Here is a 22,555-nt window from a genome sequence, read left to right as displayed (position 1 = left end):
TTGTGCAGATACACTTAGCTCCTGTGTAGTTTTAAATCACCTGACAATTCTCAACATGACACAAGCCACGACACAAGAAACCGATACAAACCGCTGTTTCAAAGTAGACAGATGCTGCTCTGATACAGTTAGAGAAAGGAAAAGAAGGAAGCACAAAGATACAAATTCAAGCAGCCTGACAAGTATCTGCTGAACAACACAGTGAAAAAGACAGCATGATGTTTGAGAGAGAAGGGAGTTACAGCCCCCTTTTAGTCTCCTCCTGAGAAATCTACACCTGAAGGGACTGTTCAAACCATCGCATCTTGACTCCACAATTTGAGATTTTAAAAGAGACCGTTACAAGCTGAATTCCTACGGGATACTTACTATGTGTTTCACCGGTCCACTAATTTATTGCAATGGTGCAAACCTACTTGTGTTCTAACATGTCTCATCTCCTTAAACAAATTCAAAAAGACTGTAAAAAAACAGTGTACAGTATGAACATTAACAGATGGAGGAATTTCAGCTAGAGCTTTGCCCAATGTGGCAGACCTAACCAAAGCCATTTATTTGTTTAAGCACCATTCTTCAGGTTCTTGTCTCTGTCTCCCTGCCCAGCCACTTCACTAAGTAAGTGCAGAATGCATCCTGTGGCTAGTGAGCACTCTCAATATTGAGGACACAGAAACTCCAAGCTGTCTGTATATTCAGAGACACGCTCTCTTGCTATGAAGAAATCTTTAAAAAGGAAATATTAATACAATAGGAAGAAAGTACAAGGGAGTAAGAAAAGACATTTTTGCATCTAAGCTGCACAGTTACACAATTGACTCTTCCTTGATCTGAAACAACTAGCAATTACTCTAACCACACTGAACTCATGGCCATAGCACTGAAAAAAATCACTGCTATTAAAAATACACATGATCTTAGTTCTTCACAGTGACATCTCACACATCAAAGCAGCTTTTCCCATTACCAAACCTCCCCACTCAAATGCATCACACATCAGTTTTACTTGTGACCTTCAATTCAGTACAAAATCACTATTTAAGTAATCAACAGAAATTAACATTTTAAGCTAAAAAGCTAGTTGTGACCAACTCTGATCACACATGAATAAGTGAAAACAGAAGGAGTTCATTGCTCTTTCCTAGCAAGACTTGAAGATAGCATACTGATTCTAATAAGCTCATTTGTTTCTCATTCTGTTATCTGAGATAACAGAAATCTCAGATGGGTCCAGCTACAGCTCAACACCAAAATGTTCTGAAAGGAGGTGCATAGGGCAGGGGGAAGGCAGGGGGAAGGCAGGATGCCTGCTTCCCAGCAGGAGATGCCAGTCTATGAATCCCAGAGAACTGGAAGATACTTAAGATCAGACTTTTAGAGAAAGCATCAAGACAGGCATTATCTTCAAGATGTAGCATTCAGCACCCAGGAATTTCAACCACAATTATTATTTTCAAAGGTAAAGTAACACAGGAGAGAACTCAGAAGGGGAGTTACAATAGCAAAAATAACATCACAGTTTTACAACTGATAAAACCAGCATTAGGAGGAGATACAGCTCACAGAAAACAAAATAGACTTAGCAATACATCAACTACCTAAGTTCCTACAAAGATCAATGTTATCTAAAGAACTATTCTGTTCATCCTAAAGCAGATACCTATGTTCAGTCAGCTGAACAGCTCTTCAGGTCCACTGGCTAGGTCTCTGCAGACTATAATGGGAGCACAGGCAATGAGCTCACACCCTGGCATCTAAATTTAGGTGCTCAAGTCTGTGAGCCAGCCCAGCAGTTTATACATGCCAAAATACATACACATGCTGATAGGGCAAACATACACACGCTGTAAGCAACTGCTGGGAGAATGGTCCTTTAAAAAAAACCAAACATTTTCCAAACAAGGATTCTCATGAGAAAATAGGAGCCAGTACAATAAGAAAGCCTGCTAATGGAGCATGAGTTGAATTCCTGAACTACGTTCCATACTAGTTTCAGTCTGCATGAAAAGCAAATGGTTTCTAGACAGACTTAAGGAGGGAGAGATTCTGTCCTACAAAAGTTGTCTTCAAAAATAGTAACACATCTGAAAGATTTCGAGCTCACAATTTTTCAGGAAAAATATCCCTCTTTCATGAACTGTGTGAGCAGGAAAGAGCTGACAAGGATTTAGCTTTTTAATAAGTAAGTATTATAGTTGTGCCACATTTTTCACCAGCTGCTATATATGTGTATACAGCACTCGACTTAGAAACTAAATAAATAAAGGTTGAGCAAAAGAAAATAATCAATTCTTTGAAAAAAGAAAAAAACTACACCACAGAAGCCAAGAGAATTTGAGCTAGGTCATGCTGAGACAGTACAATATGACAACAAAGTACCATTTCCGTGAACTGCTGTAAATCGACCACTTGTTCTTAATCTGTCCCAGTTGTGAGATAAAATAAATACAGAGGATAATCTCTGCAACCTACACCTTCCATAGAGCCAAGGACTGTATCAATTGCTTGCCCACAGAATAACACTGGGATGATGTGTTCAACAATTATTCAGCCTAACATCCTTCTCTCTCTCAGTTCCCCAATATCACACAGTTACAGAAAGACAGAAGGACAAAAGCACAGACTTATGTTCTTGATCCTTGAGATGCCATCAGCTGCCTTATATTGAGGGGTCCACCCAGCTTTCTTGGTGACCAGGATTCGCCAGAGTGGAAGATGACTGACACATCTCTCTACAATTTAGTAATTCTTTCTCCTTTAGGTTACCTGCCAGCTTGACCAGGGATTATTTTCATTCAAGGACCAGGATGAAAAAGCATAGATTCAAGCAGCAGTTACAAGGAGATCTGAATGAAACATTGCTGTAAATAACATGACATTGGTTCTGCGTTATTCCACCTTCTTGAAGTGTCACAACAACTGTCATTTCCACACTTTTGCTAAGATTTCATCATGACCACCAGAGCTAATGCTTCCCCTCAACCTTTGTTGAATGGAATTTTATTTCCTTCATCTAATACTTCATCTAACCTTTCTGTTATTTTGTTTGAGTACATAAATTCATAATTATTTTGATTGCCCTATATTCCCTCCTAACTACTGGGACAATATTGGCTCTGATAAAAAAAAGACAAGTAGAAACCCCAGAAATCAATTCCGCAATACCAGAGGTGGTGAGCTGTCAGCACCTTAGTAGCTTCACTTTAGTGGTTCCTACTTAAATAGGATCAAAGACAGTTTTAAATGAACAGGTGAGGTAACTGATCCTAGTTTTCTTTTCGCAATGGAAGTTTTCTACAACATAATCAAGTTAGAATATTTAAAGACAGGTCAAAGTAAGAAAAAAAAACAAACTTGGGGCTGCCAGTAACCAGATATGCTAACTGGGTGAACCCCACTGTCCTCAGGCAGAAGGAAACTTGGGGCCAGAACCACTGGTTTCACATTTTAAGATTAGGCCGTTTGCATGTTCAATACACTTAGATTCTTCAAGATCTCAAAACTGTGGCAGGCCATGGTGAATTACTGCAAATGCAGATTTTGGTACAGACCAAAGGAATGCTTCCTGCCAGCAGGCTCCAGGCCTCGGAAGGTGGGCTTTCCAAATTAGTAAGATGATTCTGCAGTGTGGCAAGTTGCAGGGGCAGATGAGCTGAAGGACCCCCACATGGCAGGCTTCTGGTCAGTTATTCAGCCAGGAACCATAGCTTTGAATGCACTTCTGCCTGTGCCCTTATGGCCTAAACTATTCCAAATTAGTCAGGATTTAAGGCACATTAGAGCTCATTTATTCCTCCAGGCACCTGTGTTTAGGATAGTAAGTGAAATGTAAGATCAGACACGTTAACTTTATGTTCCCGAATTGTCAGCTGTTGGTATTACTGAAGCATATAGCTGCCTCTTTAAAATAAACTGCATTTGTGATCAACTGTGAAATTAGACCAGCAGCACACAGACTGTTTTGCTGGTTCTGTAACACATTTTTAGCATTGCCTAAGTTCTAAAAACAAGAGCAGTGTTACTTCCTTAAAATTCGTATCACTTAAAGGAAATAACGCTTAATAGCACGTTTGACTAGCTGTTCCCTGCTCTGCTACTAATTTACTCCCTCGCTCCTTCTCTCTGTTGCATGTCTTCCCACCCAAAGCTGGCAGAAGAACAGGCATTTTGGCCTTCTTGGAAGACCCTAAGAGCAACAAGGGATGTACTGCCTTGCAACTAGATATGAAACTAGATATGAATCATTTCCTTCGGCACTGCTCTTCCAGTTCTGCCTTTACACATCACACCTGGTAGAGCTGCTTCTCCAAATCCCACCTCCACAACATACCAGATTTGGCAGCTAATAGACTAGCCATGGGAGCATTAGTTACTAGAAAAACTCCCTCAACATCTTTCAATGTCTGATTCAGTCTTAAAAAAAAAAGAACACAAAGAAAAGAGAAGCTCTTACACAGCATGTAGTTTCACAGCCTGTCAGAAAAGGAAGGAGGCATAAATAAGAAGGAAAGCTGCAACTATATAATGGTATAAGCAACACTTGAAGAAAGGTAGGTTTGATTTACTAATTAACCCCTCCCCCCAATATTACAAATTGAACATTTGGCTGTTGCCTTTCAGTTCTGATTAATACAAGCAAAGGAGTTTCTGGTATTATTTACAAGTACCCAAGATCAGTAGACAGAGCTCATTCATAAACAGCTCTGAAAAACAGGCATCAGTTTCATACAGCTATGGTGGAATTGTTCAGTTTTGCTATACTGAGGAACAGTAAAGGATGTGGCACATATATGTAGGTGAATACTCCAGATATAACTTATTAGATTACAGCCTGCAAAAGGGAGTTTTAACATGCAAATTCTTTCTGTCATTAATGTTATACAATTAAATTAAGTATGCAACAAGGACATGACAGACACATATGCAGGGTTCTGTATGCAGGTTGGTGACACTCAGGTACGTGGAAGTAGAGTATGGCAGGTTATGATGAACGATCAGGGGAAAACCCGCACCAAAAAAACACCACTCCATGCTGCTCAGTCTGTCTGAGATACTGAACAAAATGATCTTGACAATGTTAAACAGAGGCACTAAACTTATTCCTTAAGCAGCAAAAGACAATGCCAACAGCAGGTTCCCCAGGATTGCTCTCCTAGAGCAGTTATTGGTAGCACTAAGCGGACTGAACGCTGCAAATGCCTCTCCAACACACGCAAAACTTGAAAGGTTGCAGCTAACAAGGAACAAAATCCATTACTGAAACCCTATCAGACCACTTCCTAACCCCAAATACCTCTTCTGCCCCCCTGCCAGTGGCTACTGCCTCCATAGCACAGACAGCTAATGTGGGCACAAGTCCAACTTTCCTCTGTTTCATTTCAAAAATACTCTGCTAGGTTAGAGTCTGTTAGTTCCAGCTCATGTGCCGGGCTGTGACCTGTGAGGCTGAGGACTCCTTCAGTTGTTCCAGTGATGGAAGCAGGAGCCAGAGGAAGAGGGCAGTTGCTCCTCTTCAGCCACCCTGGCTCATCTGGGCTAGGTGCTCCAGAGCACCTATTCTCCTCTCTTTACAGGTGAACTGAAACAACTCTCACTAGAAAAGAAAAAAAAAAAACCCCACCCAGCTCATCAGCAAGTCTTTGTGTGATAGCATTTTAAATCTGAAAATTGGGTGCTGAGAGAAGCGTATCTGTTTTCAAGCAGAATGAACAGGTTTTTAAGCACCAATTCACTAAGCTATAAAAAGAGAAAGTAAACAGTGAAATGCGTGGAAGAAGCCAAAGGGATCTGCAGATTTAACATGAAGAACACCAAGTTTCAAAGTTTATCTGAAAAAATACAAAAGCACGCTCACACTTTTCAGAATGACTGTTACTACGTCAAAAAAAAGTAAAAAAAAAAAGAAGTCATTGTTGCTTAGCGTTGCTTTTAATCTCTGAAGTTAATGAGGCAAACTATTTCCTAGTTTGGAAGACCTTAAAAACCAACAATTCCCCTTCTTTACTTAAAAGTCAACTTTGCAAAGTTTGATTAAAAATCAAACAGAAACGTCCCAAACAAGTGCACGTGTAAGGAGGAAAATGCTGGCCGAAGAGTCAGATTAGGCAGTGCTCACCCGCGAGGTGCAGGGCTCAGACAGACAGGTTAAGCCATTTCAGGCAAGGCCTCAGAAGGCGCAGGGTAAATCTACACAAGCTGAAAACCCACAAGTCGGAGAGAAATTTCCCACAAGCCTCGTGTGAAAGACTGCCTCCTTATACTCAAGTCTTTGAATAGTGCTTTTCTTCTGAGACAAAGTGTATGAGGTACAGCGAACAAACTGTAAAGGTAACTAGGCCTTTTGTCACAGAGTTCCTCCACCCACTTGTACTTTACCACACAATAGCTCGTTTACAGATTCAGACCACTCCAGCTCCACACAGAAACAATTCAGTATTGTGAAGTGAAGCTATCACAGAAGTAAAATCTAAAAATACTTCAAAAAGTCTACAACAATCATTTAGTAGAACTCTACGGTTCTTCCCTTAGAGACAAAGGCTTTTGCAATTTGAATGGGTAATAAGAGATTTAGTCACTCCTAACCGAAGTATGACTAACAGCCTACAAAAGCAAAAAATACATATGTACCATACAGTATATTAAGCCGTTCATCTCTTAAAAACAAAAAGATGATTTGCACTGAAGCCAAAGTACTTGTTGTATAAAAATCCATGTTATTTCCCTTCACATCTCCACTGCGGAGAACAGAGCACTATGTAACACAAACCCACTTCTGCATGCGCTACCCAAGAGAAGCTGTTTGTTTACATCTGCCATAGGTGCAGCAGCTACAAACTAGGGATGGGTAGAACAATGGGAGATCACATGTATCAACCAGTAATCTGTCTAGTCAGCCATACATTAATGCAAGTAAATCATAGAGACCAGTTAGGTTGTTGGGAAAGTCTGGAAGAAAAGACAGATAGCCTACCTACACTCTACTTGCACTTTCACCTCATGGAGAATAGCTGCTCCATCCCCCACAAGCCACTATAATAGAATAAAGATAAACGCAGGGATTATGCCAAGTTGACCCCAGGCTTTGTTCTTTCCCTCCAAGCACATTCAGTGAAAAGGTCTAAACACACATCTGATTTGACAAGCATTCAGATTGACAAAGAACGTGGTGAAAGTGAAATCATACTTCGGGCATTCATCGGTCCCTATGTCAAAGGTCATTCAGCAGTGTTTCAGCTGCTGCTTGCTAGGATTTAAAGTGAACTAGTTTAAACCCTCATCACCACAGACACTGACATATAGTTTGTGCCAGCCAAGAATATTTCATAGCACGTTTAGCAAAATGTAGCTCAAAGATAACAATTTCTGGTGACAAACTTAATCGTCACAACTGGCACTGTCTCATCTGGAAATGATGAATAATTTTCCTTTTTAGCCAGATTCTTTATGTCAACTCACAAAATTCACCTGCAGAATACTGAATTATTATTAGAAATAAAGTCTGATCAGTTATATTCCTCCACTCTTTAAAACAAAAAACAACATACTTTTTTCTACATAACTAAAGAGCTAGCCATTGATTAAAACAGAAAAAAATACATATTTAAATCACTTAGCTAAACAAGAAAGCTCAATCAGCTTTATTAAATAACTTTTCATTGATTTTCTCAGTTTATCAAATATTATCTGAGTCGTTTAGCCTTCAGTCAGGATGTTTAAAGAAGGTGCATTAGAAACTAACCTGAAACAGTAGCAGGCTGGGCAGCTTCAGGGCTATGAAAACTGGGGGAGCAGCAACTGAAAACCCACTGAGAAATAACAACAGCGCAGGAAAACAAATGTATTCGTCCAAAGCCTTTGTGAAGTGTGCTCACAGCTATGGGCAGCACAGTGGTAAGCCCAGCTGTCGATTCAGCAAGCTGCAAGACTGTCACTCCAAAACAGGTCACAGTTCAGCAAACAAGTTGTTATTTTACTACAGATGAAGAGGTCTACTCACTACAAAGTGGCATTTCTGAGGCAATGTTTTCCTAGGAACAATTATATGCCTATAAGTATTACATATACAGCATAGCATGTTGCCACCAGTACAGGTGTTTTCACATAAGGATGCTGGTTTGCCACAGCTTGCAGACAGGTTTCTGTCACTCTGTTAGCAACACAGAGCTCCACAAAGCTGAATGGTAGGGCATCAACATCTCCTGCTACTGCCCTTAGCTCCTATGCTGAAGCATTTTGTGTTCATCTGCCAAAAAGCAGCCTCTATTCCTTGAGTTTTCCACCAAAAGCATGCATTTGGTAACAACAGACATAGGACTCACAACTAGCTACTTCTCAAGGAAGCATTTACTGGGACATGCACCATTAGATGATAGGAAATAGTTGCATTACATGCTCTCATCTTATACATTCAGGCATCAATTTAAATAACCTTTGGGCAGAAGACAGCCTTTATCCTTTTGACAAATACGGAAAAAGGATTCTCAAGGAAGCACAAGACGTGCTTTTCTTTTGGCTAAGGAAATAGGCCCTCTGAAATCTTCAGATGCCCAATATGTCTTCTTCATCTGCACCCTTCTCCCAAGAATACCTAAGAATCCAATTTAAATAGTAGATTGGCATCATAAAGACTGAAGATTTTGTTCCATTACTCTCATGCCTAAATGGAAACCCACATGTAATAGGCTTTCCATGAGTGTCCTGCTTGAGGAAATGGAGAATATCAAAAATAAGAACACGCTTCTAGAGGGTTTGGGATAGGAGAGATGATTTTAAAACTGCTGTTCTTCCTCATGTGATACTATGAGGATGACAACACAGACATCACAAGACAAGACAGGCCTCACTTCTCTCCATATCCCTTTTGTCACTTAGTGGGAACAAAGCACACTGCTTTCTTAATGACTGACAGGTTGTGTCAGGACAGTACAAAAATGCCTCCTATACTATCATACTGTGTAAGCAAACAGATTCGTCAAGTTGGGGCAGTGGTTTATTAGTTTTAGAACATTCTGAGTTTTGCAGATGGCTTTGATGGCTGTCACATTATTTAGGAATTAAGATTCAGTTAAAAAAAAAAAAAAGAAGAAATCAGAGTTATTAGCTAGATATAATCAATAGCATTCAAGGCAGTAATATCAACGTGCCTTTGGCTATGTGGTTTTCCAGAACACTGTTACAAAGCAAAAGGAAATCTAAGAGCAAGCAGATATGAAATCTGAAAGATTTTGAATTTGCTTCCTCCAAAATGGAGCCTGACACTCTTGTTCTCATATGCCACAGGCTGATGTACTGAGGATGACATTTCTCAAATTAAAGAGTCCCTGACCATAACAGGAAGTGTCCACCGAAGCACTCTGCAACAGTCACACTGGTTTTGCAGAATTGCATGAACTGCTCCAAGAAACCTAAATTACCTATTATTACCACAAATATAATCATAAGCCCTATTTAAGCTCAAAAACATTGATTTGGCTTTTTGGTAGCCTTTTATTTCACTTCTCTAAAATACTCTTCCTTGAAAGAGGAGAAAGAAAGGAGAGGAAACTACTCTGTAGCTCTGTGTATCTTATAATCTGGGAAGTTCTTGGACAGCTAGATGAGATAGCGTGACAAAGTTCACTACATCATCCAGGAAGGAAGGCAACATTGTACTGACTTCTTTAACATCTTCCAAGAACTACCTGATTCTAGGATAACAAAGAAACATAACACTTTTTAACACCTGTCTCCGAAGCACATCTAAGATACTTTTCACAGAAAAGAAATTCCACAAAATAGAGTCACCAGGATTCACACAAGGCCTACAACACATATAAAAGATGGAAACAAATATCTCAGATAACACCACCATATACTTCAATTTTTCTATTGTAGAAACACACTTCTACCTACGCAAAACAGCAGACAAGGGTCTATAGATTGGTCAGAGAGACATACCATATCACTTGCCACTGATTAAGTTGCAATTATGCAACTTAAGGAAGCAAACCCAGTAAATTGCCTCCTCCTCATGGTATATCCCATCAAGACTTACAAATGTTTGGACAATTTAGCACCGATTCTTTCAAATCAGCAATCTTTTCCTATACACGGTATTTCAACCAGCTACTCCAACACTGCAGCCTAAATACCACAGGAAACAGCAAGTAAAATTATCTGCCAAATGAGTATTTTTTTCTCTATTACCTAAATATCTTTAAGAATAACTACTTCCTACCTTTCCTCCTGGTTAGCGAAGCTAAGCTTTCAATTGTTTTACCACTGCCTTTGGTATTCTGCAACTTTCTCAACTCTAGCTACCTCCTTCACCCATAAGAGAGTTCACTTTCTTATATTTACTCAAATGCCTTTGCATTACATACTAGTGACTGCATTTCTTTCCACCTGTGACTGCAGAAACTAGCAACTTCCTACTGCAAACCACAGCAATCACATGGGGCAAGGAAAAAGGAGAGGAGCAAAAGCCCACATATCCTCTCATAAAAACGGGCCTGGAATGTATTTTACTTGTCATCATGTACAGACTATCCACAGTTAGAGACAGTTAACTAAGCTTCTGTTTTATCGTCAGCTTCTTTCACAAGCTGCTAGTCTTCAGCACCATAAAAAGCTTCTGTGATCACAGAAACAGTTCTGAACTGCAAAATAAAAATGCATGTAAAGTGAATTAATACTGCTGTCAAGGGAGCAGCATCTGTGGAGCTCTGTGATATAATTGTTTAAGACCACTCTCAGTTGTTTCCATTTTCTTTGGAATAAGGGGAACAGACTTTCTTGGGGGAAGGGAGAGAAAGTACACATGAAGTACACATTTGGAGATGGGGTTTCCCTTAGATTGGTTTTTCTTAACAGACTGGGTAAGAACTAGTATTTAAAGTGCCGCTAAAAGGAGATCTTCAAGGGACACAATCCATATAACAGATGGAACTTAAGTTTAGAACAGCCACAATGACATGTGGCAGCAGCTGACAGAATGAGGGGAAAAAAAAAAACAACAAAAGGTTACTCAAACAGTATTCCTATTTTATTTATTAAAAGTTGCAAGTTGTACATTTTACTGATAAAGCACAGATTTTCAGAGTCCACATAGGTTGTATCCACAAATTCCAACAGGCAAGAGAGACCCAAATATCAGTCAAGAACCTACTTTAAAATGAAGCATTTTAGGCTAAGTTTTGCAAGTTTTAATAATTCCTCCATATTCTACAGTTTCAATGTTGACTTGCCAGTTAGTTTGAAAACCCACGCTTATGAGAAGCTGTCTTCATTTCCCAAAAAGATACAATCCAGGAAGATTCTCCATCAAACATAGATGAAAGTAGTGCACCTTTTTTGGTGGAGCAAGCAACTTTTAGAGCTTGCATGACAAAAGAAACAAAAAATAAATATTTTTTAAAAGCAGTAACTGCAAGTTAGAAGGCCAAGAGTAGCCACTACTGCTTACAGATACAGTAACCTGCAAACAATTGAGAGAAGTCTTTTTTTAAACATTAGATTCTTACAGTGGGCAAGTATAGCTGTCAATGCCCTAAAAGGAATCCCAGCTATTTTTCCTGCTACTGCTTCTGCACAGACTCGTGCCTCTGCTTGATCCAACTCACTACAGCTTTACATTTTATATTCTCCTCCAAGATCTGGGTTCCCTCTGTCAGCCACGTTTCTGGCCTAATTTCCTTCAAATCAGTTTAGCACATCTTCCAAAGACTTAATAAACCAAGCACTTCTGCAGGGCAGATGATGTAATCCTGTAAATAATCAAAACAAGAAACAAAAAATTGAAAAGAAAGAAAAATAAATATACACACCTGCATGACAAAAATGAAACTGAGCCATGATGCTATAACTCACTTCCTCCCCCGCCCCCCCCCCCCCCGCCCAATACCCAGCAAGCAGGAACAGAAGCAGTACATCAACCATTCAGCTCATCTGTATTTTCATGCTAGAAGGATCTTCAGCACTACTCTGTAAAGCACCTAGGAATACTTTTGACAGTTGAAAAAAATTAAGTTTATTTTACACCCATTAACATGATCATAAACCAAAGGCTACTCTCTCCATCTCCCCAATACAGATATCCTCCATGGCAGGCTTGTCATTTTTTGCTTTATAATGGAGTCATTTTATTGTATGCAAGAAGCCTCAGGCATTTTGTGCAGCCCATTACTCTTTGCTGCCCACATTCAGATGGCTAATCTGCTATCAGCCAGAAGCTTGACAGACAAAAGAAAGAGGCAGGAAAACAGCACACAGGGTTGTGCATGTGCGTGCACACTTCAGCTTCAAAATGTTTCGACAGTAAACCCCAGAACCAACAAGATGCATACTTCACTGAAGCCCTACTTAATGCTTCTGTGGTTGAAGGAAAACCTTTAAAAGGTAGATAGACTGGGGAGAAAATTTTTAAAAAGACACTTACGATGCCTATTAAGAAACATTAAGGCATAAACCTGGAAGGTTCTACTTAGTAAGTGAGCATCTTGGAATCTGAGAAGTCAAACATCTTTCTATTCTGAGGATTTGCTACACAAGACCTTCAAATTGTCTAAAAAATATAGACAAAAGTTAGAAAGATGAAATAACGGCTAAACATAAGCAATTGTAAACTATTAGAACAAGACATTTAGCAAGTTTTCAATTTCAGCACTTCTGTTTTCTTACCTGCTATTAAAAGAGCTCATGGAGGGGGAGGAGTTGTATATTCTTTCCTATATCCTAAACTATGGTGACATCATAAACAGCAAATCATTTCACTGCATCTGTTTTTGCATATCACACTGCATAAGAAGTAGCTTAATTTTTTTAAAGAGGTTAGGGTAATTAAATTGAGAAGGCTTGCCACTGCATACCAAAAAAGGAAAGAACTCTAGCAAATAGGGGCATTAGCTGCCTTACTTACTTTGTTTCTAAAGGAAAGCATCTCAGAGTCAGGCAATACAGGCAAAAAATATTTTTTTGAGCATCAGATTCACAGGCAACAGTTCGCAACAAATATCATGTAAGAATTTTCTGCCAGGATCATAAACCTCTGTTGTGTTCCATTATTTCTATTCAACTAAGTCTATTTGTATCCTTTGCAGCCAGAAAGCTAAAATTGTCCCTCTTCTGTGAGCTGAGCTAGTTTTAGTTTTAGTCCCTCATATGCTGAAGTACAAATGTGGCTCATCCTTTTAAGAAGTCCTGCTCTGTCACATAACTACCTAGAGTGATCCCTGAAAGCATGATTAATCATGTGGTGAAATACAGAGAACCATGGCACATTATACTGTGTTATGTGTCACTGGAACTATTTCCCCTTTGCTATACTACTACTTGCTTCTCATATCTGTGTAAGTTATTATTCTTAAGTAGTTATTAAGTTATTACACTTCCGTGCAGAAAAATAGTCTTGCAGCATTTTGATTGCAACATAGATCCCATTCTACCCTACCTCCACTATTTTCTGTAAGACATATTTAGGTTTTGGGAATTACCTATGTCAGTCAATTCAAAATCTGTATAAAGTAGAACGTAAGCCTTACCAAGAAGAGTAGAAGTTGTCAGAATAGTCTTTCCATAGAATTAGTCTGTGGGTTTAGTATCATTACACTGCTATGAACAGCACAAGTTTACCTTGTATTAATACAGGAAGCATTCAAGCCAGATTAATAGATTAATTTATTGGATAGAATAACTATATCTACGTACAAAACAAATTCCTATTGTAAATGCAAATTCACTCTCAGCACTCAGTAGCTGAAACGTATCAAAACATCATTATAACAAGCCATCTAACAATCCGCTCCTATCTAAAATTTAAAGTTGGCAAGAACAGTGTCTTCTTGTTGCCTTTGAGCCACAGAAGTTCCAAAATTCCCCATGAGTCTTATCCTGAAGGACGACTACTTCTTCTGTGGTCATCTGCAGGACCTTCTCAACAGCAGCACCATCCCTGGCAGTACACTGCAACCTTATCTTTCTCTCCCACACGTTCAAGGTAAAAAACACTACATTTGCATATGTAATTACGGTGTAGCTCAGAAGTAAGCAAAAAATTACTGGAAGTTGAGAACAGATATGCCTGATGACCACACCTTAGTTTTTCAAATGAAAAAGCTTTGCAAGGAAGGGGAAGGGACAGCAGCAGGGAAGGAAGCCAGTCATTACAGCTCCAAATCTGCTTCAAAGTCCTTATTCACCACTTCATGCTCTTTGCTGGGTGAACCATACCTAGGTCCTTCCTGTGAACAATAATACAAGCATGAATCCAGTAGTAAATGGCTAGTTCTGTTTAACTTGAATTTACCAAGTAGCCGTACCAGGAATACTTGGAAAAAAAGGAAAGGCTATGGACAAAACAGGACAGAAGACTAAAGAGGTTACAGATTCTGATTAGTACCTCCTTCTCCAGCCTAGAACCTGGAAGGCCATGAGGCAGAAATTCTTCAAGGCATTCAGAAAAATTGTTTAAAACCACATTTATTTAGCAAAAAGGGACTTTTAATTTCCCTTAAGTTTTTGGGCATAAAGAAATTATGTTAGACTCAGGGGGAAGGCGGGGGGGAGAAGTGTGTGTGAAGTGTTACAAAAACAAAAGAAACAGCCTGCTTCTTTAGGTCAAATGTACCAGTTTAGCAAAACGCAACCTAATTCTTGTAATTAAGGTCTGATTTTTCTGTTCTTTAGTTTGCACTTTTTCGGATGGAAGAGATTTCCCCAGGCCTTTTCCAATCATGTTATATTTCTCATGTTTTGTAACTTCATTTTGCTTTCTGCCCACAGAGTGTATAAGGGAGATGTCTCTACAAAATGGAACAGAAAACTGTCTTCAGTATCTGTCAGTTGTCTGTCAGACAGAATTTGAAACAGGATATTTGCCGAAATAATGAAAACATTTCATATCACAATGACTGAAGGTGCTCCTTAGCATCACTAGCCCAAGCAACATTTGATCCTAACAAGGACAGGCACAATAGTTCATAGGCAAAAACTCTCTCTACCGCAGCCTCTTTTAACCCCTTTATTTCAGGTGTCATCCATGAAAGTCACTCTTAGGATCAAGACAAAAGGACAGGTTTATAATCCATTTACCTCTGGTGCTCTTGTCAGCTCCTCCAATGTTCCTGATCTAACACTGGGATTGAGAAGCTAGAAAACAGAAGTGCTTGCAGAAAGGCAGAGGATATCTGCATTAAATCCAAAAACATACTTAACAGGAGTATATAAGAGATAGTTAAGGAAAAGTTTTTTCTTTTCCTTCTGATACGCTCCAATATCATATGGGGTTCTTAGCATTTAACGAAATAATTTCACATGTCCCTTCACTCATGAAGGACTGCTACTCGTTCTTACTGAGCCTAATTGGATAGGATGGAACATCATCTCAGCACAGGATAAAATTTATCTTTTTCACTCTCTCCTTCAGTCATAATTGAGCCCCCTAACGCATCCAGAAGAATACATTCATCATTAGACATGTTCATTTGCCTTACATAGTTCTCCAAAAATAGGATAGATGGAACACACTGAAGGCAGAGCAACAAGGAAGATGCTTGCTAACAGAAAACAAGCATTTATAAGGGAAGCAAAGGACGCCAGTTTTCAGGTTTTAACTTCTGGGCGATAGTAGTTGTTAACCAAACTGCTTTGCAACAACAGGGTTAAAGTCCTCACCATCAAGGAGGTTTTGACAGCTGGGAATGACAGATGAAAAGGAAAAAATTGAAACACCCTGCTTTCAAACAGTACTGACTTCTCAAAGATGAGAAAGCATATTTTTAGTTAACTTCTGTTGCTCTGAGAAAGCATGTTAAAATAACAGATACAGTTACAGTGCAGTAATGGCATCAGAAACAAGAACAGAGTGAGGCAAAGTTAAAAAAAAAGCCTCCTTTCTTCATTATTTGACGTTCCTTTGGGGATAAATGTACAAGGCTAAAGAATCCTGGTTCATATGTTCAGCACTAACCACGCAAAACATCTGAATCACTGCCTGGCTGCTCCACATGTAAAATACACACTTAACAAGTTTCTTCTTCCTGCTCTAACACTACCTTTTCTCCTAACATGTGAATGTAAGCTGTCAGGTACTCACACAAGGATCAGATGTACAGTCCCAGATATAGGAAGGGAAGACTCAGTACATATATTTTTACTGCCTGAAAGGTGCTTACATGCTGTGGTGACGGGGGTAGTATTTTTCTCAGGAGTACCAAAATAGATTTATAAAGCTATGCTGCATTTAACTGCAGTCAGTATTTTATCCATCGGGTCTTACTCTTCCTGACCGGGCTTCACATTTTCTTCAACTACCACAGAGGAATTCTACTTATCTATGCATGAAAGGGACAAATAGATTATTAAAAAAACCCTGACGCTCAGCACAAAAGGAAAATTGAAAATAACTCTTCTTTAAAAGAGGAGGGCAAAGATTAAAAAGCTACAACTGTGAAGAGTTTTTAAATATATCAAACTACTGTTACTCTTTCCAATAATTTAAAACCAAGATGTTAGGAATTCGACAGACAGAAAAGCAAACTAAGCCTGCAAGAAATATCCTGCACTTGATAATTACCTCAAGAAACTGACTCAGAATATAAGAGGCAATAGCTTAGTGAGAGGTTTAAAAACTTGCCAACCTAACACGGAAGCAGAAAGCATTACAGAAGACTATGCACACAAAACTATAGAATCCCCCACGAATCCCACTGTTTCAAGGCAGTTGAGGTCAAAGCTATTTCGCACTGCGATCTTCTCGTGCATCCAACCAGGGAGCAGATTCATTGCTCCCTAGGAGGCCACTGAGATGCATCAGAAAGAAGGTATCAGACCTCTACCAAGAAGCAGACTACACCCTCCCCTATTCCATTCTTCCTCCTTCCTCTCAACTGCTTGCCTTGCCCGCACACCTCTGCCCACTCATACACACACCTCTCCACTCTCCATGGAACGCCGGAGCTTTTGTTAAATTTTTTTTTTTTAATTATTAAAGACTTCAAACAACATCTCCCTCAGAAAGAAAGAGTCTCTATCATAACTGATTTATCATAGCATCTTGTGACTACAGATAACCACATCTTCACTAATGAAGATACCAGACTACTCTCCCCACCCGCCTTGCCCCCCAGGCAGAAGCAGCACCCTCCTGCACCCATAGCCACTTCCCACATGGCTCCATCTTAGCAGCAGCAGCCCTCTGTGACAAATGGATGCAGCAGTAAAACCGAAACTTAGCAAGAGGACTTTTCAGGCCTGACATTTATTTACACGCTTCTGGGGAATTTGTTTTTAGGAGGACTTAAGCTTTTTAATTTACCCACCAATCATTTTCAAATATTACAAATATCAAACGCCTACTGAGACTCTTCTTTAGTCATTACTGTCCCAACAAAACCAATATCTGATTGAATTATCTCTGCCCAGATGTTAACCACCAAGGAAAGAATCTAAACACCCCACACATGGGAGCAGGGACGTTGATGTTAACAATGGAGCTCTCAAAGCAATTCCTTCCTGTTGTGTTTTCTTTGTCTATCTACACACCTCTGAACTTAAGATTTGAGAACACAAAAAACACCAGACAACAAAATTCTGCTTCTCCAGCACATCACTGCATCAATATTGACTGCACAGACAGGAAACATCACCAGTGAAGATACTATCTTAATACCATCTAAAAATGTCTAAAGAGAAAATTGAGTTTTGCATATTGCTACTTGTTTGCTGAAAATACAAGACAAGTATTTCAAGGCAATAAACACAAAAACACTTAAACATTTCAACTGAAAGGAATATTAACTGCTGAATGATAAATCTGTTCTTTCTCTTTAAGGCTCTAGATCAAATTCAAGGGTAGTCCTAAGGATTAAAAATGGACTGAGACTCAGTCTTACTATGGACTTCCGGTGTGACCTCTGGTAAGTCACTTGAGAATTTAGTCCTCAAAAATAACAGGCCTATTGTAGCTGCCAGAATGAAGCACCAAAGTTTCTGAGACCACAGATGCAAGCCAAGCCCTCCTTATTTGCCCGTAAGAGAAAAGATCCTACTTGGCAAGCCCTTTTTCAAAATCTAGGTAAATTTAGCCAGAACTTCAGGAATATTGACATGAAGCACTTGAAAGTTCATCTGGAACTGTACTTAGAAAATTGGTATGAAAACCTACATGAAACCAAAACTATTTCCATTTTTCAAGCTCTTGTTTTGTGTACTTGTGTGAAACCTATCATGAGTAGAATTTATAATCTCCAGAGATGCAGTATGTACTCTTAAAATATTGGATTTATAGTCGATGAAGCACACTATATTCTAATCAGCTTGTATTATCAATTAGTTAGAGCTTTTGATATAACTACAAACAGATAATGAGTTGAAAACAATGAACTTGTATTTTTGGCCAATAGTGACTGAATTTAGAAGTACGGATTCTTAACAGCCATTTGGCTAGCTACTCTCATTCCACCAGCTTTTCCCTGTGATACAAACCAGTTGCTCAAAAATCAGTTACAAAAACCCAAAAAAGCAACCCCGCCCCAGGCTTTACAGAAGTTGGTTTTATTTCTTTAACATAGTAATAGAGTCCCATGCATGTTAAAGTTGTCTGCCACTTCTCACTGGCTTTTTAAACCCAATTAAAACAGATGTTTCCACATGAAGAAAAGCATCACACTGATATTTTTACTTTAGTTTACTCCAGCCTCTCCTCCCATGCTGTAAAACTCCTCTAAGGAGAAATGACAAGTTAATACCACCACCTGACTCCCAGTGGAGACAGAGGCAGAGGATGCCTGTCAGGCCCTTTCCTCCCCCCCCCCCCCCCCAAGAGGCTCACTTACAGAGAGCGCGAACCTAACTGAAGTCAGGAGCGCTGCTATTAACGGGACCTGTAATAAAGCCCAAAGTCGACAGAAAGACTCAGTGGGGAGGCATATCTGGTATCACAGCCCAAATCTTCTGTTGGAAGTTTTCTAAGTTCACAGAAGTCAAATCCTCAGACTTTTAACTAAAAAATTCCATCCAAGTTACTTCTATGATAGAGGAGCCCACGTCAGAGGGAAATTTTCATCTACTTGCTACATTTCAACAACTGTTTCAGCAGCATGTTTACCGGAGTCCTATAAGCAAGGCAAACTGTTTCAAGGAATTAATCACCTTGGAAAAAAAAAATCCTGCCTCAGGTAGCTAATTACCTTAAAACATCCTGCTTCACAACTGTTAAAAAGACAAGCACTGATCGCTGAGACAAAAATGAGGAGATAACGACATTAAGTGTATTCCCATTATATTTCAGTAGTTAACATTAAAGCAGAAGTATGACTTGTTTATACAAGAGAAGATTTCCCTGGACTCAAACAGTTAATTCAGTTGTCCAAATAGACCTGTTCACTGTGCCTGGAATTTTAACTCTGGCTACATTCCTCAATTCCCAAATTGCAAATTTAAATTAATGCTGGAGTGAAAACATGATACTTAGCGAAAAAGAAAGGGAGGGGAGCAAGAGAAGAAAGGCACGACAAGGAATGTTGTATCCCAAGCGTCACTAACACCTGACATCCTGCCAGTAGTTAACACCTTAGAGCTAACAGAAATACCCCATGCTTAAACCTCATTCAAAGGCATTTAGGATCTTCCTACAGTCTTTAGCTTTGTTACAAAACTTTATGCGAAATTACTATCTAGTAAAAGGAATTCCAACTGTAAAGCAACTTGAAATAGCACTCTAACAGGTCAATCTACATAACCTTTTAGCAATGAACTCACCGTTTCTAGGGGGTAAAAAAAAAAAGTCTGCCTCATACCCCCTTCTCACACATACCCAAGAGCCAGCAGAACTCATTCAGTTTCACACATTCATTTTACTACTAAATATGCATCTGAAAACCTGAACATATACCTACATTATTTTCATAACATCAAAATACAAGGTTGATATGTTTTTAATCTTCTAGTGAGGGAAGTTTTAAAAATGTCACTTGTTTTGCTTATCTTTTAGCACTGCTGAAGAACAAGATGTGTTACTTTTAGTTTTGCTGTTTAATAAGAACTAAGACAATCCTATAATATATAAGAGATGCTAAGAAAGCAACTAATCCTGATCCTGAAAGCCAACTCAGAATAAGAAAACCTTTGCCAATACTGAATCTATTTAAAGTCCACAAAGGATTTGCATAGCATGGCAATGCAGATGACTGGCAAAAATTACATCCTTTTTTCCCCTCTCCTCACTTTCCTACCAAAAGAGGGAGAGAAGGAGGAAAGGTAGATGGGAAGAGAGACTCCCAAACAACGCTGTGTTACTGCTTTATCGAGATGGTGCTATCATCACAATACTTCATTAGCTCCTTTGCTGTAAGGGGACATTTTCATGTAGTGGCCAGAAGTAAGGACAATGACGCAGGATAGTTTTCTCCAGGTATGAAGTGCCAGATTTTCCTTTAAGGGGAAATCTGCTCTTTTGCTGATCCCCTATAGTGGCCAATAAACAAGGTAGAAAAAGGAACTAGCTCTAGAGTTAAGAAGATAAGGCAGTTTTTTCCAGCTACAGTTAATGCATCAGGATGGCAGCTGTAAGTTCTGGCTCCCAAACAGAGAGAGATGAAAAAAAAGGGAAAAAAAAAAAGAGAAACAAGTTTACAGTATGAGAAAATAGCTGTGTTAAACAGAAGGAAAGTTTACAGTACAATAACTCGATGCCATAGCACATACTGCATGTCAAGTATGATCTCTAATAATCCCACATTCTATGGAAAACTGGGGGGGGGGGGGGGGGGAGGAGACAACTGGAACAGCATAAAATTGATTTAGTGTATACTTCAGGAATTGGCTTGTTTGTAGAATCTCCTGTACGCTGATCTCATTAACAGAAGATACTCGCCTATAAGAGTGCTGTTGGGGGGAGGGAGGTCTTATTTTAAAGGCTAAAGAGTTAAAGTAATTTTTCAAGCCATTTTCTTTAGTAAACATTTGCAAGTCAAACATAAACCCACTGCTGAGAAATCTGTATTATCCAGAGTCTATTATCTAACCGATGCTGATGCTTTAATGCACAATGACTTAAGTTGGTTTTAATTCCTCAAAAAAAGGAACCAAAACCAGATTAAAGCAAGACATACTACATTTTACATGTCAGAACTAGTTGATAAAGACTCAAGAGGGTTTTTTTATTATAAAACAGGTGCAGCGATGAGGTCCAAAAGTAATGAAGATGAAAGATACCTGGAATGATACTCTTACACACCTTTTGTTTTCTGCAAGTGATACATGCTGCAGACAAAACGTTTTGCGCTAAACGGCCTCAAATCTGGTTTTCTAATATTAAGCACAAAGGAAAAACACTGACAGCAAGCGTGGTAAATAAATCCCTCCCTTGAGAACGAAAGCAGCAGACAGGAGGGGGCTGACATGCATGCAGGAGAAAACTAAACACCATCTTTTTTCTACCTGCACAAGTTGCCATTTGCTGCAGCGATCAAGAATCCCTTTTCCCCGTTGATTTCAAAAGCTAGGTTTTCAGAAAATTTCTCTCTCAAGTCATCTGTTGATATGCTTCAAGAGTATAATATTCCTATCACTGGACCTTTAAGAGAAAAATCCATTTTCTTTCCTGTTCAGGTAAACATGTTTACAGCTCCTGCACAGACGCTGGGTGGTTCAGACTCACATGTCACACACATGTCGTCAGCAATAAGAAAAGCCCCTTTCTCTGTTCCTCAACATTTTTAATAAGGTAGACAGAAAAAAAGCACTTTTGAAACTTACCTTTAGCCCAGCCAAATCATGAGCTGCATAGAAATATTTACAGTAGGACAAGGAATGAACAACACGAGCGTGCAAACAAAAATACTCGCTAGAAAACACACACGGCGAAAATAAGAAAACCCTCCTAAGTTGAAAGCGATCAAATCAACTCGTTCGCCCCTGGAAAGGCCGTTATTTATCACGCGTTACGCCCCAAACAGGCAGGATTGGAGCCGAGAAGCAAGAATCGTGACTCCGATCTATTTCGGAGCCCGCTCCCCGCGTACGAAAACATCTCGGATCGCGGGGGAAAGCCTTCCCATCCGTGACCCCGCACAGGAAATGCCACATAAAGCCTAAAATTGACAAGGAAGGTTACAAAACCTCCCCGTTTTATATCCTATTGCGAAGAGTCGCTACGAGAACTGAACTATTTCTCCATTTTCCAGAAAAGAAGTAGAGAGCGGGTGTTAGGAGCGTTTACTCCCCCCGCCGCGTACCTTCCCAACGCATCTTAAAGTCACACACGTACGAAAGCGGGGGGGGGGGGGGGGGGAAGCCAACCCCGGAGCAGCCCGTGAGTCCCAGATGTAAATGTAATGCCTTATATAGCCCGCGGCTGCCGGTCCCACGCGCGGAGCGGGGCCCCGGCCGGCCCGTTACCGCCCGGTGTTAGACAAACAGGTACCTCCGGCGCCAGGGGCAAGGCAAGAAACTTGTCCGCCCGGCGGCGGGAGCCGCGGCTGGGAGCGAGAGCCGCTCCCCCCGGCCCGGGGACGGCTCCGGCCCCGCCGCCCCCTCGGCGCGCAGGTAACAAGTTTCGGAGTTGGGGCTGCCCCTCGGCTCC

General features: G+C 39.9%; 1 protein-coding gene across 1 annotated transcript in view; it reads right to left on the bottom strand.

Annotated features, from left to right (window-relative positions):
• The window catches only part of ZEB1 (zinc finger E-box binding homeobox 1), a 121,230-nt gene that overhangs the window by 98,304 nt on the left and 371 nt on the right, over positions 1-22,555 (bottom strand). The gene's annotated exons all lie outside the window — the stretch shown is intronic.

The sequence above is a fragment of the Cuculus canorus genome, chromosome 2 (genome assembly GCF_017976375.1).
Source record: "Cuculus canorus isolate bCucCan1 chromosome 2, bCucCan1.pri, whole genome shotgun sequence".
NCBI classification, from domain to species: domain Eukaryota; kingdom Metazoa; phylum Chordata; class Aves; order Cuculiformes; family Cuculidae; genus Cuculus; species Cuculus canorus.
The sequence above is the reverse complement of the archived record's forward strand: the minus strand, read 5'-3'. Positions and strand labels throughout refer to the sequence as shown.